Source organism: Dromiciops gliroides, chromosome 1 (assembly GCF_019393635.1).
Source record: "Dromiciops gliroides isolate mDroGli1 chromosome 1, mDroGli1.pri, whole genome shotgun sequence".
Classification (NCBI taxonomy): domain Eukaryota; kingdom Metazoa; phylum Chordata; class Mammalia; order Microbiotheria; family Microbiotheriidae; genus Dromiciops; species Dromiciops gliroides.
Genome location: NC_057861.1, coordinates 189,945,845 through 189,961,837, shown reverse-complemented (window position 1 = coordinate 189,961,837; position 15,993 = coordinate 189,945,845). Strand labels below are relative to the sequence as shown.

At 37.7% G+C, this 15,993-nt stretch overlaps 2 pseudogenes; both read left to right on the top strand.

Annotated features, from left to right (window-relative positions):
* Positions 1–414: 414 nt before the first annotated feature.
* Positions 415–1,006, top strand: LOC122734118 (annotated as a pseudogene).
* Positions 1,007–5,934: 4,928 nt separating this feature from the next.
* On the top strand, positions 5,935–6,488 carry LOC122737373 (annotated as a pseudogene).
* Positions 6,489–15,993: the final 9,505 nt, after the last annotated feature.

The window sequence follows — 15,993 nt, the reverse complement described above, 5'->3', positions numbered from 1 at the left end:
AGAAGTATCTCTGAAAACAGCTGCAGAAACCCCCTGATGTTTGGGACAGTGTGCACTCCACCCTGGACTCAGAGCCCTAATTTAACAAAGAGTAAAAAGTCAAGAAATAGGCTGGGAAAATAAACAAACAACAGGAACAAATTCTGACCACAGAAAGTTACTATGGTAACACGGAAGATCAAAACACAAAGTCAAAGCTCCTATATTCAAAGCCTACAGGAAAAATATGAATTGGTCTCAGGCCATGGAAGAGCTCAAAAAAGACTTTGAAAATAACATAAGACAGGTAAAAGAAAATTGGGAAGAGAAATGAGAGTGATGCAACAAAATCATGAAAAAAGAGTCAACAGCTTGGTAAAGAAGACATAAAAAAATACTGAAGGGGAGCCCAGCATGGCCCAGCCTGACCCGGCCATGCCTCTGCCCCCCAAGTGGACCCGTGAGCTGGCTGAGCTGGAGCAGCAGTGGCATCAGGAGCAGAAGAGGTGCCGGATACAGCACTTCGAGTCTTTTTATGAAAAGCCTCCTGCTGGACTTATCAAGGAAGATGAAACCAAGCCAGAAGACTGTATACCAGATGAACTGGGCAATGAACATGCCAGAGAATTTCTGGCTCATGCTCCAACTAAAGGACTCTGGATGCCCCTGGGAAAAGAAGTCAAGGTTATGCAATGCTGGCACTGTAAGTGGTAAGGACACAGAAGAGGTAACAAAGAATGCCCATTCTTTATCAAAGGCAATCAGAAATTGGAACAGTTCAGAGTAGCACATGAAGATCCCATGTACAATATCATAAGGGAGAACAAGCATCATGAAAAAGATGAGTATACAACAGTTAAAGAAGCTACTAGAGGATTCTACCTCAGATGGAGACAGCAGTACTTCCAGCTCCTCAGAATGTAAGGAGAAGCATAAGAGAAAGAAAAAGAAGAAACATAAGAGGAAAAAGGAGAAGAAAAAGAAGAAACATAAATCTAAGTCGAATGAAAGTTCAGACTCTGACTAAAAAGGTGTTTTTTTATCCAACAAGCATTTATTTAGTGAATTTTTTTAAATTAATAAAGTATTTTTTTCCATTACATGTAAAGATAGTTCTCAACCTTTGTTTATACAAGCTTTACAATTTCAGATTTTTCTCCCTCCCTCTCCTCCCTCCCCCCTCCCCTAGACATCAGGTAATCTGATATAGGTTATATATATACACATAATAACATTAATCCTATTTCTGCATTAGTCATGTTATAAGAGAAAAAAATCAGAGCAATGATGGAAAACCTCAAAATAGAAAAAAACAACAGCATCAAAAACAAAAGAAATAGTATGGTTCATTTAGCATCTATACTCTGCAGTTCTTTTTTTTTTTCCTGGATTTGGAGATCCTCTTCCATCATGAGTTCCCTGGAACTCTTCTGTGCCATTGCATTGATGAGAAGAATATAGTCCATCACAGTAGATAAACACTCAATGTTGATGTTACTGTGTACAATGTTCTTCTAGTTCTGCTCATCTCACTCATCATCAGCCCACGCAAGACCCTCCAGGTTTTTCTGAACTCCTCCTGCTCATTGTTTCTTATAGCACAATAGTATTCCATTGTATTCATATACCACAACTTTTCCAGCCATTCCCCAATTGATGGGCACCCCCTCAACTTCCAATTCTTTGCCACCACATAAAGAGCAGCTATAAATATTTTTGTACATGTGGGTCCCTTTCCCCCTTCCATGATCTCTTTTGGAAAAAGACCCAAAAGTGGTATTGCTTGGTCAAAGGGTATGCACAGCTTTATCGCCCTTTGGGCATAATTCCAAATTGCTCTCCAGAATGGTTGGATCAGTTCAAAGCTCCACCAACAATGCATTAATGTTCCAATTTTCCCACAGCTTCTCCAACATTTATTATTTTCAAAAGGTGTTTTCTTTTAATCCAACTCATTACTCTAGAATCATAGCTGAATGTCAGAGATACCAAAGGAGAAGTAGCCACAAAAGGTCCTCAGTTGACAGAGAAAAAGGAACCAAGAAATGGGTGTAGTTAGCATCATTTCTGTGGCATTTTGCTCTTGCTGCCAACAGTGATGAATTCAACATGATGTTGAGTTGTTTATATGCCATACCGTGGGATTCTCTTTGTCATCTTCCCTGATTGCCATAGTTTGTGATAAATGTTTTGAAGAAAATCAAGCATGAGATATGAAGACATTCTAGGTATTTCCAAAAGAGATTCCCCCATGGAAGAAGAGGGTTGGTGGGGCTGTGGGCCAACTTAACTTTCTTGAAAAGTCTAGTTCTTCAGCAGTTGCAAGTGAGTGCTATCGAGCATTGAATAATAAAACTCAGTTATCTAAGACTTTAAAAAAATACTGAAGAATATAGCACCTTAAAAAACAAACTGGGCCAAATAGTAAAAGAGGTACAAAAAACTGTTGAGGAGAAGAATGCCTTGAAAATCAGGATTGGCTGAATGGAAATAAGAGGCACAAAAATTCACTAAAAAAACCCAACTCCTTAAAAAGTAGAATTGGCCAAATGGGAAAAGAGGCACAAAATCTCACTGAAGAAAATAATTCCTTAAAAATTAGATTTGAGCAAATGGAAGCTAATGACATTATGAGAAATCAAGAAACAATAAAACAAAACCAAGGGAATGAAAAAAATAGAAGACTGTGAAATATCTCATTGGAAAAATGACTGACCTGGAAAATAGATCCAGTAGAGATAATTTTAAAATTATTGGACTACCCAAAAGCTATGATCAAAAAAAGAGCTTATACATCATTTTTCAAGAAATTATTCAGGAAAACTGCCCTGATATTCTGGGTCCAGAGGGTAAAAAGAAATTGAAAAATCCACCAATTATCTCCTGAAAGAGATCCCCAAATGAAAATTCCCAGGAATACTATAGCCAAATTCCATAGCTCCAAGGTAAAGGAGAAAATATTTCAAGCAATCAGAAAAAAAAAAACAATTAAAATATTGGAGAGCTAGCTACAGTCAGGATCACACAAGATTTAGCAGATTCTACATTAAATTGTTGGCAGGCTTGGAACATGATATTCCAGAGAACAAAGGAACTGGGATTACAACCAAGAACCACCTACCCAGCAAAACTAAGTATAATCCTTCAGGGGGGAAAATGGGCATTCAATGAAAAAGAGGACTTTCAGGCATTCTTGATGAAAAGACCAGAGACAAAGAGAAAATTTGACTTTCAAATACAAGAGAAGCATAAAAAGGTAAACAGGAAAAATGAATAAGATTTTAAAAAGTTAAACTGTTTACATTCCTACATGGGAAAATGATACTTGCAACTAATAACTTTCTAATTAGTAGGGCAGTTGGAAAGAATATATATAGATAGAGAGCACAGGTGTGAGTTGACTATAAAGGGATAATATCTTAAAAAATAAAATTAAGGGTTGAGAGAGGAATGTACTGGGAGAAAGGAAGAGGGAGAGAGAAAGGTGGAATGGAGTAAATTATCTCATATAAAAGAAGCAAGAAAAAGTTTATGTAGTGGAGGGGAAGACAGGGGAGGTGGAGGAGAGTGAGTGAACCTTACTCTCATTAGAATTGGTTCAAAGAGGGGTTAACATACACACTCATTTGGGTATAGAAATCTATCTTACCCTGCAGGAAAGTAGGACAGGAGGGGAATAAGAAGGGGTAGGATAGGTGATAGAAGGGAGGACAGAGTGGGGGAAAGTGTAGTCAGAAGCAAAGCACTTTTGAGTAGGGATAGGTTGAAAGGAGAGAAGAGAATAAATAGGGGAAGTGAAATATAGTTAGCAATAGTAACTGTGAAAAAATTTTTGAAGCAAGTTTCTTTGATAAAGACCTAATTTCTCAAACATATAGAGAACTGAGTCAAATTTGCAAAAATAAGGCTCTCATTCCTCAATAAATGATCAAAAAATATGAATAGTTTTCAGGTGAAGTAATCAAAGCTTTTGAAGTAATCAAATTTTATAGTCATAAAATGCTTGAACTCACTATTGATTGAAGAGATGAAAATCAAAACATTCCTGGGGTAACACCCCATACCTATTAGATTGGCTAATAGAACAGAAGTGGAAAATAATAAATATTGGGGGAAATGTGGAAAAAATGAGACATTAATGCATTGTTGGTGGAGTTATAAATTGATTCAACCATTCTGGGTTTTTGGTTTTTTTTTTAGTGAGGCAATTGGGGTTAAGTGACTTGCCCAGGGTCACACAGCTAGTAAGTGTTAAGTGTCTGAGGCTGGATTTGAACTCAGGTACTCCTGACTCCAGGGCTGGTGCTCTATCCACTGCGCCACCTAGCTGCCCTGATTAAACCATTCTGGAGAGCAATTTGATACTATGCCCCTGAACTATGATTTTAAAGGGAGCAATATCACTCAAACAGAAGGGAAAGTGTTTATGGCATTTGGGGCAACTTGAACCAAGTTAATAAGCTTCTGCTTTCAAGTTTATTTGGGCTCCCTCCATGTTGCTTTTAAATTGAGATTAGGGGCAGCTAGGTGGCAGAGTGCATAGAACACTGGCCCTGAAGTGAAGAGGACCTGAGTTTAAATCTCACATCAGGGGGGAAGCTAGGTGGTGCAGTGGATAAAGCACCAGCCCTGGATTCAGGAGGACCTGAGTTCAAGTCCGGCCTCAGACACTTGACACTTACTAGCTGTGTGACCCTGGGGAATGCCTTAAACATCCAGGACCATCTCCAGTAGTCCTGATATATATCTTCGCACTGGACCCAGATAACTCTGGAGGAGAGAGTGAGGTTGATGACCTTGCACAGCCCTCCCTCACTTAAATCCAATTCAGTGCAAGTCATGCCATCACTTGATGTTATGGTCCTCTTGGAGAATGAAGGACAAACAAAAACAAGTTGAGCTTACTCACCAATAAAAATAGTAATCTAATTTCCATTATGAGTGAGCGTAATATTTGCAAAGCTTTCTTAATAAGGACAATGAAAATAAGGAGAACAATTGTAGAGCTGGGATGTTTTAGTGTAAGGACCAGCAAGGAATCCATATCATCTGTCACCTTAAGGTACAGGGTGGGTTTTCCCCCCTTTATTCTATGTCTAAAGTAGAGAAATATTTAAAAGACTGAAAAAGGAGAATTGAATTCTGTTGGATTCATTTATTTAAAAAAAAAACTTTGATTGACACTCATTATAGTAAATGACTAATTTACTCATTAGAATTGGTTCATCTAAATTATACCTCTCCCATGCCTGTCTTACTATATAGCTTCTGTATCTTTTGCCATTTAGTATCTCCTCTTCTCCTTACTCTTTTGTTTATTATCTGCTACTAGCAGCAAAGATGCTTAACTGACAAGAAAATTATTAGGCAGTCACCACAAAATGACAATTTCTGGAGTCACCATGTTTGTCAAAAGAATCAGGATGGGATTTTCAACACATCCACAGTCTTTTATTAAAGGTGGTATTATTCTGCTTTCATTCTTCATTTGAAGGTCAAAAATTATTTATTTGACCAATGAAGTTCTCAGGGAAGTCATGCACTGCAAGGAATTATGTGGCATGATTGAAGGGCTGAAGGGTGGCTCCTAAGGTTAGGAAGGATGCTGGTTTAGACAGGAGTGCCTCTAACTAAAAGAAAGCAACAACCTTTCCTATAGGCATACAAGGGGAAAATGTCTTTGTGCCTAGGGCCACCTCTAAGCTCTGCTCCCTCAACCACTTCCCAAGGTAAATCCTTCCCCTGCCAGATACTCCTGAGCCTCTAAAATATTTAGAGAAGCACAGCAAGGCTTCCATTGGTCACTTCCTCCTTGCTCCTTAGTACATCCTGAGAATCCTCTTGTATTTTCACCCACCGATCCCTATGGTGACTGGGTAAGCAATTAAAAGTAAAATAAGGGGTGGGAAGACGGTGGGTCGAGTGGGACTGCCGCCAGGGATGGTGGAGCGGAGGATGGAGCAAGTGTCCGGGCTGCTTTCTTGAACGCTGAACAGAGTTCTGTGGCTCTTGGGTTGTTCTGAGCGGGGAGCTGCCTGGCAGCCCCGGATTATGGAAGAGAAAGAACTTGAGGTTTATGATCTAATTCGAACCATCCGGGAACCAGAAAAGCCCAACACTTTAGAAGAACTGGAAGTGGTAACAGAAAGTTGCATGAAGGGGCAGCTAAGTGGCGCAGTGGATAGAGCAACAGCCCTGGACTCAGGAGTACCTGAGTTCAAATCCGGCCTCAGACATTTAACACTAGCTGTGTGACCCTGGGCAAGTCACTTAACCCCAATTGCCTCACCAAAAAAAAAAAATTGCGTGAAAGTTAAGGAGATACATGAAGAAAATGATCTGGTTATTATCAAGTTCACACCCACAGTACCTCATTGCTCTCTGGCCACTCTTTTTTTTGTTTTGTTTTGTTTGTTTGTTTCTCTGGCCACTCTCGTTGAGCTTTGCTTACAAGTAAAACTTCAGAGGTGTTTACCTTTCAAACATAAGTTGGAAATCTACATTTCTGAAGGAACCCATTCCACAGAAGAAAATATAAATAAACAAATTAATGACAAGGAGAGAGTGACAGCTGCAACTTACAGGAAATTGTGGAACAATGCTTCATTGAGCCTGATTAGCAGCTCTTCTGAAAGTCACCAAATTGTAATCATTTGATAATTTATTTAACTCTTTGTTAAATAGAATGCCTTTTTGTTTATTACTTGGACAATTTGTACCTCCAAGCACTTTTTTAAAAAGACCATTTCCCAAACAAGACATAAGGTGACACCTATTATGTTAATGTATGTAACATTCTCAGGTTTTATCACATTTGGTGATCAGACAGAAGAATATTTTTTAGTTACTGTGGATGACACGTCTATTTTTTAGATGCCCATTCTGACATCACCCTTCTTTGGCAGATCAACTAACCCTACTGTACACAGACAAATCAGGCTTCAATCATTACTCTGTAAAAATAGAAATAAAATGCAGATGATTCTTACAATAAAGAAAGAGAAAGTAAAAGAAGGAAGGAGGTTAATTTGTATTCATTTAAGAAATATATCTTTATTTTATCTTCATTTTTACATTATTGACATTTCTCTCTGAAACCCTTTCTCCTTCTTCTCCCAGAGCATCATCCCTTATAACAAAGAATAAAAAAAGAGGAAGAAAAGAAGTTCATTCAAATTAATCAATATATTAAAATAAGTTGATATTATATGCAGTATTCCACACCTCCTGGGTCCCCACTTCTACAATGGAGTAAGGGAGATATTTTATTTCTCTGGATGAAGGCCAAGCTAGGTGTTTATTATTCTATAACATTCAGTTTAAAATGTTTTGTTGTTGTTCTTTCTATTTATATTGTTGTAGTTATTGTATATGAAAATGAATTTTCCTGGTTCTTCTTACTTTGCATCAGTTTGAATGTATTTCTGTGCTTCTCTAAATTTGTTACATCTTTTCATTTTTATTTTTTTATTATTAATAAACATTTTTCTTTTCTCCTTTCTGCTCATGTCCCATGACCATTAGCCAATAAAAAAGAAAACTCATAACAAACATACATAGTCAAGCAAAACAAATTCTCACATTGCCCATGTCTAAAAATGTATGTCTCATTCTGCATTTTAAGTCTAGAACCTCTCTGGCAGGAAATAGAGGGGCATGTTTCATCTTTGGACCTTTGGAGTGGTAGTTTGTTATTATGTGGATCAGAGGTTTGAAGTCCTTCAAAGTTGCTTTGTCTAGTTAGCACAGTCTATAGAGTACTAGGCCAGAATTTGGAGAAACTTGAGTTCAAATGTAGCCTCAGACGTTTACTAGCTCCATGACTCTGGGCCACTCATTTAACTTCTGTTTGTCTCACTTTCTTTAACTATAAAATGGGGATTATGACAGCACTTACCTCCCAGGGTTGTTATGAAAATCATATAAGCTATTTGAAAGTACTTGGTACATAGTAGTTACTGTATCAGTGTTCCTTCCCTTACCCTTATTTTTTGTTATAATGTTATCATTATATACACCAAGGTTCCAAATAGTATGAATAACAGACTCCTCTGGAGTGGTCACATCACATTGTTTTTATTCACAGTGCATATTTTCATAAGGTTTTAACAAATGACAATATTTTACATAATTATAATTTCAAATAGATCAAATTCCAAAACATGCAATTACATCACAGAATTCATTATTTGTAGTAATTAGAACTCAACTAAATTGTTCTCCTAGTTGTGTTCATTTCACTTTGCATCAGTACATAGATGTCTTCCCTGTTTCCTCTGAAACTCAATTTTGTTGTGTCTCATAGTGAAATAATATTACATTACATTGATATGCCATAATTTATTTAGCCATTCTTCGATAGGTGGGTACCTACTTAGTCTCCATTTTTTTGCTACTATGAAAAGAACTGCTATAAATATTTGTACATATGAGTCCTTTTCTTCTTTCTTTGATCTTTTTGAGGGTATAGTTTTAGTCTTTCTATGTCAAAATTTAGTGACTTTGGGAGCATAGTTCCCAATTGTTTTCCACAGTGGCTAGATGGATTCACAACTTCATCAAGGGTACATTAGTGTGTCAATTTTACAACAACCCCTTCAGCATTTGTCATTTTCCTTTTTTATTGGTCAACTATGCTAATCTGATGGATATAAGGTAGAACCTCAAAGTTGCTTATTTTGCATTTCTTCAAATATTAATGACTTGGATTATTTTTATAGTATTTAATAGTTTAGATTTCCTCCTTTGAAAACTGGATGTTTATACACATTAACTATTTATCAATTGGAAAATGGCTCATGTTCTTATAAATTTGAATCAGTTTCTTATATATTTTGGAAATGATATCTTTATCAGAGAAATTTGCCACAAAGATTTTTCCCCAGTTACCCATTTGACTTTTAATTTTAACTACTTCAATTTTTTGTACAAAAAAGATGAAATTTTATATAATCACAATTGTCATGTTACATTTTGTAATACATTATATTCATTATTTTGTCAAGAACTTTTCTTCTATCCATAAATAAGAAAGGTAATTTCTTTCTTGTTCCTCTAATTTGGTTATGAGGTCATCTTTTATATTTAATTCATGTATCCATTTAAAGTATGTCCTGAGATATGGTGTGAGATGTTGGTCTATTTTTAACTGTTTCCCAGTTTTCCCAGAAGTTTTTTTTTAAAGTGAGGCAATTGGGGTTAAGTGACTTGCCCAGGGTCACACAGCTAGTAAGTGTTAAGTATCTGAGACAGGATTTGAACTCAGGTACTCCTGACTCCAGGGCCAATGCTCTATCCACTGCACCACCTAGCTGCCCCTTCCCAGAAATTTTTGTCAAGTAGTGAGTGCTCATCCCAGTAATTGGAGTCTTTGGATTTATTAAATATTATGCTTATGAGTTTGCCTCTGTATATTGTATATCCAATCTGTTCCATTGAATGGCCTCTATTTTTTTTAAACCAATCTTCACAAACCCCCTTCTTTTCCACTTTTTTTCATTACTTTTCTTGAGTTTCTTGACCTTTGTTCCTCCATATGAATTTGGTTATCTTTTCCATTTCATTTTCAATACTACTGTATCATAGATACTAGAGACGTAAATAGGAATTTTTGTACCTGGGGTAGGAAGCATGAATAACACTCTCAGTTGAATAGTTGGGGAAACAGAGATGCTAGGATATCAGTATGAGCCTGTGATACAGGGAACTGGGGTGAAAGCTCACCACAGATCATTTGGTGGCTTCCTATTTTAACTAGTTAATTATTCTTCCTAACTAGGTGCTAATTCTGTAGCAGGTACATGGTCCACAGGCCCTTGGGATAATGGGTTGAAAATCCTCCTCTCTCCCACAGTCAACTTCTCTCCACCAGGGGTGACCTCTCTCCTATACTGTCCTCTAGTCTCCTGTTCAGAACATGTGTGACACTGGACATCTAGTTCTTTCTCTTCAAGCAGATAGTGGATGAGCCCTAGTCCTAAGCTGTCAATCAACCAGTCAATAAGTATTTATTAAGTACCTAAATGCCAGGCACTGAGCTAAGTGTTATGAATATAAAGAAATGCAAAAGATAGTCGCTGCTCTTAAGATGCCCATGGATTAATGGGGAGCAGCTCACAGTCTAATGCAGGTAGCAAAGAGCCAGGACCGTCCAACCAGACACAAAAGTAATAAAAATTATGTTTCCTGGTGGGACTGAGCTTTGTCAGTTGAGCTGGGGTTGTTGGGAAAGAATATAGAGGACTGTGGCCATAAGCATGTTAGGGAGGTGATGCTGGGGATCCTATACCTTCTGCTATCTCTTAAGCATAGACCCATGGTAACTTTCCTCACATCAAAGGTGGGTTTTTTTTTATGTGAACTCTAAATGTGTTAGCCCTAAGTTTTTTTTTTAATTTTAATTTTTCTCAATTACATATAAAGATATTTTTTGAGTTCCAAATTTTTCTCCCACCCTTCCTTCCTTCCCCCTTCCTGAAGTCAGTAAGCAATTTGATATAGGTTATACATTACAATCATGTTAAACATATTTCCACAGTAATCAGAACAAAAGGGAAAAAATAGTATGCATCAGTCTGCATTCAGACTCCATACTTCTTTTTTTGAATGTGGAGAGCTTTTTCCATCATAATCATGGCATTGTCTTGGAACATTGCATTGCTGAGAAGAGTCAAGTTGATCATCACAAAATGCTGCTAATAATGCATATAATGATCTCTTGGTTTTGCTCATTTCACTCAGCATCAATTCATGTAAGTCTTTCCAGATTTTTTTGAAATACATTTACTTATTGTTTTTTACAGTGCAATAGTGTTCTATTATATTCATATACCACAACTTGTTCAGCCATTCCCCACTTGATAGTGTGACGAAATAATGGGATTTCGAAGATACTCAAAGACCCACCTGGAGATTAATTTAGACTGATTGAATCAAGTGAGAGTGATTGACTACTGATTAGCCTACTTCAAGTTAACTGGATTGTAATCACACCTGGCTATCCTTTAAGAAGGTATTGTTTGGGCAGTTAGGTGGCACAGTGGATAATGCACCGGTCTTGGAGTCAGGAGTACCTGAGTTCAAATCCGGCCTCAGACACTTGACACTTACTAGCTGTGTGACGCTGGGCAAGTCACTTAACCCCCATTGCCCCGCAAAAAAAAAAAAAAAAAAAAAAGAAGGTATTGCTCTCAGAAGCTAGACTGTGAACTCAACTTGAGAACACCTTCAAAACCAATGGATTTGAATGACACCTACAAATCAGCTTGAAGCAGTGTGTAAGGACCGCCTCTGTTCCAGACCCATAAAAATCTTCCACAATCAGAGAGTTCCTGATTAAAGCAGGCTTGTGGAGGAGCACTTGAGGAAGAACCCAACTAGGCTAGATAGACCTTTTCTTAACTTTCTGAACTCCATGTTAATACCTGTATGCTTTAATAAATGTTTAATGCCCAAAGACTGGTGCTGAAGCTTCTAATTTAAGGTGACCACAATTTATATTTTAAACATCACAATAGGCATCCCCTCAATTTCCAATTCTTTGCTACCACAAAAAGAACAGCTATAAATATATTATTTTAGCTATAAAGATTTTTATACATTTAGGTCCTTTTCCCTTTTCCATGATCTCTTTGGTTACCCCTAAATTTAGCAGCACCCTTGGATAAAAATTTGATTGCCCCCTCCCTAGCTATAGTTCAGGTATTCAATGCCCACTGATATCTATGAAAGATGAGCTATCTATATATGCTCACTTTAAGTGTGGATAATTGTCTTCCTACAATAAGACAATAATAGGATTTTGAGGTGAGAGACCTTAGAAATTATTTAATCGAACTCCTTTTTTTTTTTTAATTTTTTTTTTAAGTGAGGCAATTGGGGTTAAGTGACTTGCCCAGGGTCACACAGCTAGTAAGTGTTAAGTGTCTGAAGCTGGATTTGAACTCAGGTACTCCTGACTCCAGGGCCAGTGCTCTATCCACTGCGCCACCTAGCTGCCCCCCAACTCCTTTTTACAAATGAATAAACTCAAGCTCAGGTAGGTTAGTGATTCACAGAATTATGAGTAGCAGAGTTGGGATTCAGACTCAGGTCTTCCTACTAGAAATGCTTTGCTCCTTCCACTTTACTCTACTTTCTATTCTGGGGCAGCTTGGTGGTACAGTGTGAGAGTGTTGGGCCTGGAATCAAGAGGACCTGAGTAAAAATTGCACTTCAGCTACTTACTAGCTGTGTGACCCTGGGCAAGTTACTTAATCTTCATTACCTTAAGCATCCAGGGTCATTTCCAGTCATGCTGATATATATCTTGCCACTGGACCCAGATGGCTCTGGAGAAGAGAGTGAGGTCATATAACAATAAGACACAAGACAGGGTATAGAAATTCTAATAAAAATGAAGATGTTTTGAAACTAAGCATAGGAATCAGAAAGAGACATGCACAGAAAAAGCCAAATTTGTCCCCAGTTTCACCTTATGACGGGTAAACCCCCAAAACACACCTCCACTGAAAAAGGTACCCTCCTCAAGGGGTTGGTTTAGGACCCCAGGAAGTCCAAATTAGTATAAGCCTTCCCCTGTACTGCTTAAAAGTGGAGAATATTATAATGAGTAGGACAGGCCCTCCCTTGTACCTCCCTAAGGTGGAGATTATTATAATGAGACTGATAAATCAATTTATTTATACTATAAATATAACTGTTTTTTCTTTCACTACTTGAGAGATACCTTTCCACTATTCTGCTTCTCTCCCTGTGGTCACTCACAGTATTGCAATAAAACTTGGGAAAGTGAGTCACTGAGTCTTGTAATTCTTTTGGGACGACTCACGATCAATTTGACTCCAATTTCAGCCCACATCAAAACCACCAAACCATAAATAAGAATCCTTGCAGGCTACATATTGACTTAGAAAACTACATATTAACAATACCTATGTTCTATTGTATTTTATTTATTCTGTTAAATTGTCTTTGAGTTAATTTTTTTCTGTTTATAATTTTGTTTTCCAAATTACATGTAAAAACAAATTTTGACATCAATTTTTAAAAAACACCTTTGTGTTCCAACTTCTCTTCCTCCCTCCCTTTCCACCCCCCACCCCCAAGAACTCAAGCAGTTCAATATTAGTTATACATGAGTAGTCATGGAAAACATCTCTACATTAGCTAGGTTGTGAGAGAAAACAGATAAGAACAAAACCTCAGATTAAGGAATTGTCCAAAAAAAAATGTGTTTCAATCTGTTTTCAGATACCATCAGTTCTTTCTCTGTAGATGGATTGCCATTTTCATAAGTCCTTCAGAGTTATATTGAATCATTGCCTTACTGAAAATAACCACATGCTTCCCAGCAGATCATCTTGCACTATTGCTGTTATTTTGTATACAGTACATTTCACTCTGCTTCAGTTCATGGAGGTCTTTCTAGGTTTTTCTGATAGCATCCTGTTCATCATAACTTTTATATAGTACCTTAAACTTGACAAATAATTTTCTTCATAATGGCCCAACAAAGTAGGTACCATATGTTTTGCCATTATAATCAATCATCATAACTATTTTCCTCCATCCTATTCCCTTCCCATGATATTTACTCTCTTTTCTATCTTCTTTTACCCTATTCTTCCTCAAAAGTGTTTTACTTCTGACTGTCCCCTACCCTGCTCTGCCCTCCCTTCTTTCACCCTTCCCTCCTTATCCTCTTCCCCTCCTACTTTCCTGTAGGGTTAAATAGATTACTCCTCCCAATTGGGTGTGTATATTATTCCCTCCTAGAGCCCCCTCTGATGAGATTAAGGCCTCTGAGCTAATTCTGTGTTCAGAATTTTTCTTCCTCCTGCCCTCCTCAACCCTTCCTATGACCTTGAATTTATTTTAGTCTGATTGAGGTATACTCAGGAGTGTTACAGGTAGTTTTGTGGCCCTGAGGCTCTATGTTTGACAGCTCTGGGCTAGACAGTAATATTGTCAGGTGGACTGAGAACTGATTGAATGACTAGATTCAAGAAATAGTCATTAAATGATCAATGTCAACTTGGAAGATCTCTAGTAGATTACCTCAAGAATTTGAAGTTAGCCCTGTCCCATTTTGTATTTTTACCAAACTTAAATAATGACACATAGGGCAGGTTTATCAGATTGGCAGGTGACAGGAGACTGTGAAGGCTAGCTAGTACATTGTATATCAAAGTCAACATTGAATAATATCTGAACAGAAAAGAACATTGGGTCAAATCTGCTAGGATGAAATGCAATACAGAGAACTATAAAGTTTTCACTTAAAACCTCAACTTCCTACATGTAAGGTGGAGGATATCATGTAAAAAAACCTAGAGGTAGAATACAAACTCACTACTAATCCAACAGTGTGACATTGTAGCCATAAATGCTAATGTTATCATGGCACCCAATAAGAGAGACACAGTGTCTCAGATGAGGAAAGGAATGGTTTTGCAGTATTCTGGACCATTTCTGGAATATCATGTTCCATTCTGGGTGCTAAACCTTGGGAAATATATCAACAAGCATCCAGAATAGAATGACCACATTGGTGAGAGACCTTGAAGTCATATGATGAAAAGTTTAAGTATAGAGTTTTATGACATGGACAAAAGATTTATGAACAACATCACTGTCTAACATTATAGGCAGCTAGGTGGTACAGTGGGTAGAGTGCTGTATCTGGAATCAGGAAAACCTGAGTTTGAATCCAGCTGCAAACACTAGCTGTGTGACCTGAGCAAGTTACCTTAACCGCTATTTGCCTCAGTTTCCTCATCTGTAAAATGTGGTTAATAATAGTACCTACTTTCTGTGTTGTTTTTTTGTGTGTGAAGTTTTAAGTGATAATATTTGTATAGCTTTTTTCAAACCTGAAAGTGTTACATTTCTCCTTCTTCTCCTTCGACTTCATCATCTTCTTCTTCTCCTCCTCCTCCTCCTCCTCCCCTCCCTTTCTCTTCCTTTTCCTTTCCCTCTTCCTCCTCCTCCTGATGATGATGAGGAAGAGAACGAAGGATTTCACCCCAGAGAGCAGAACTAGGAGCAATAAATGGAAGTTACAGAAAGTTTTGAGCTTGACGTAAGAAAAAACTTCTAAGTGTTGGAGCTGTTCAAAACTTGAATGGACTGTCTGAGGGGGTTGTGGATTTTCCCTCACTAGACCCTTCAAACCAAGGCTGAATGACCACCTATTCAGGATTATTAGTTGGGGACAAGTTGGGCTATATGACCTCCAAAGCACTGTAATTCAGTGATTTGTATAAGTTTTTATTTTTCTTGTAGCAACAAACATTTATTTTATTTTTTCTAGTTACATGTAAGGGTAGTTTTCAACATTCATTTTCATAAGATTTAGAGTTCCAAATTTTTCTCTCTCCCTCCCTCTCCTCCTCCCTCCACAAGATTGCAACCAGGTTACATATGTACAATCCACAAGTGTTCTTTTTATCAGTTCTTTCTATGGGGGTGGATAGCAAGCTTCCTCATTAGTTCCTTGGGATTGTCTTGGATCATTGCATTGCTGAGAGTAGTTAAGTCATTCACAATTGCGCATTGAACAATACTGCTGTCACTATGCTCAATATCCTCCCAGCTCTGCTCACTTCACTATACATCAATGTTCATTAGTCTTTCCAGGTTTTTCGGGGATCATCCTGTTTGTCATTTCCTACAGCACAAGACCATTCCACCACAATCATATAGCACAGTTTCTTCCATCATTCCTCAATCGATTCTCAATTCTTAGCCTCCACCAAGAATTGTTTTTTGTACAATTTTCCCCCCTTTCCTCTTTTCCATGATTACTATTAAGTGTTTGCCTTCCATCCTATTCCCTTCCCCATGATATTTATTTTATTATCCATCTTCTTTCATCCTATCACTCTTTTTTTTTTTTTAGTGAGGCAATTGGGGTTAAGTGACTTGCCCAGGGTCACACAGCTAGTAAGTGTTAAGTGTCTGAATCCGGATTTGAATTCAGGTACTCCTGAGCTGGTGCTCTATCCACTGCAC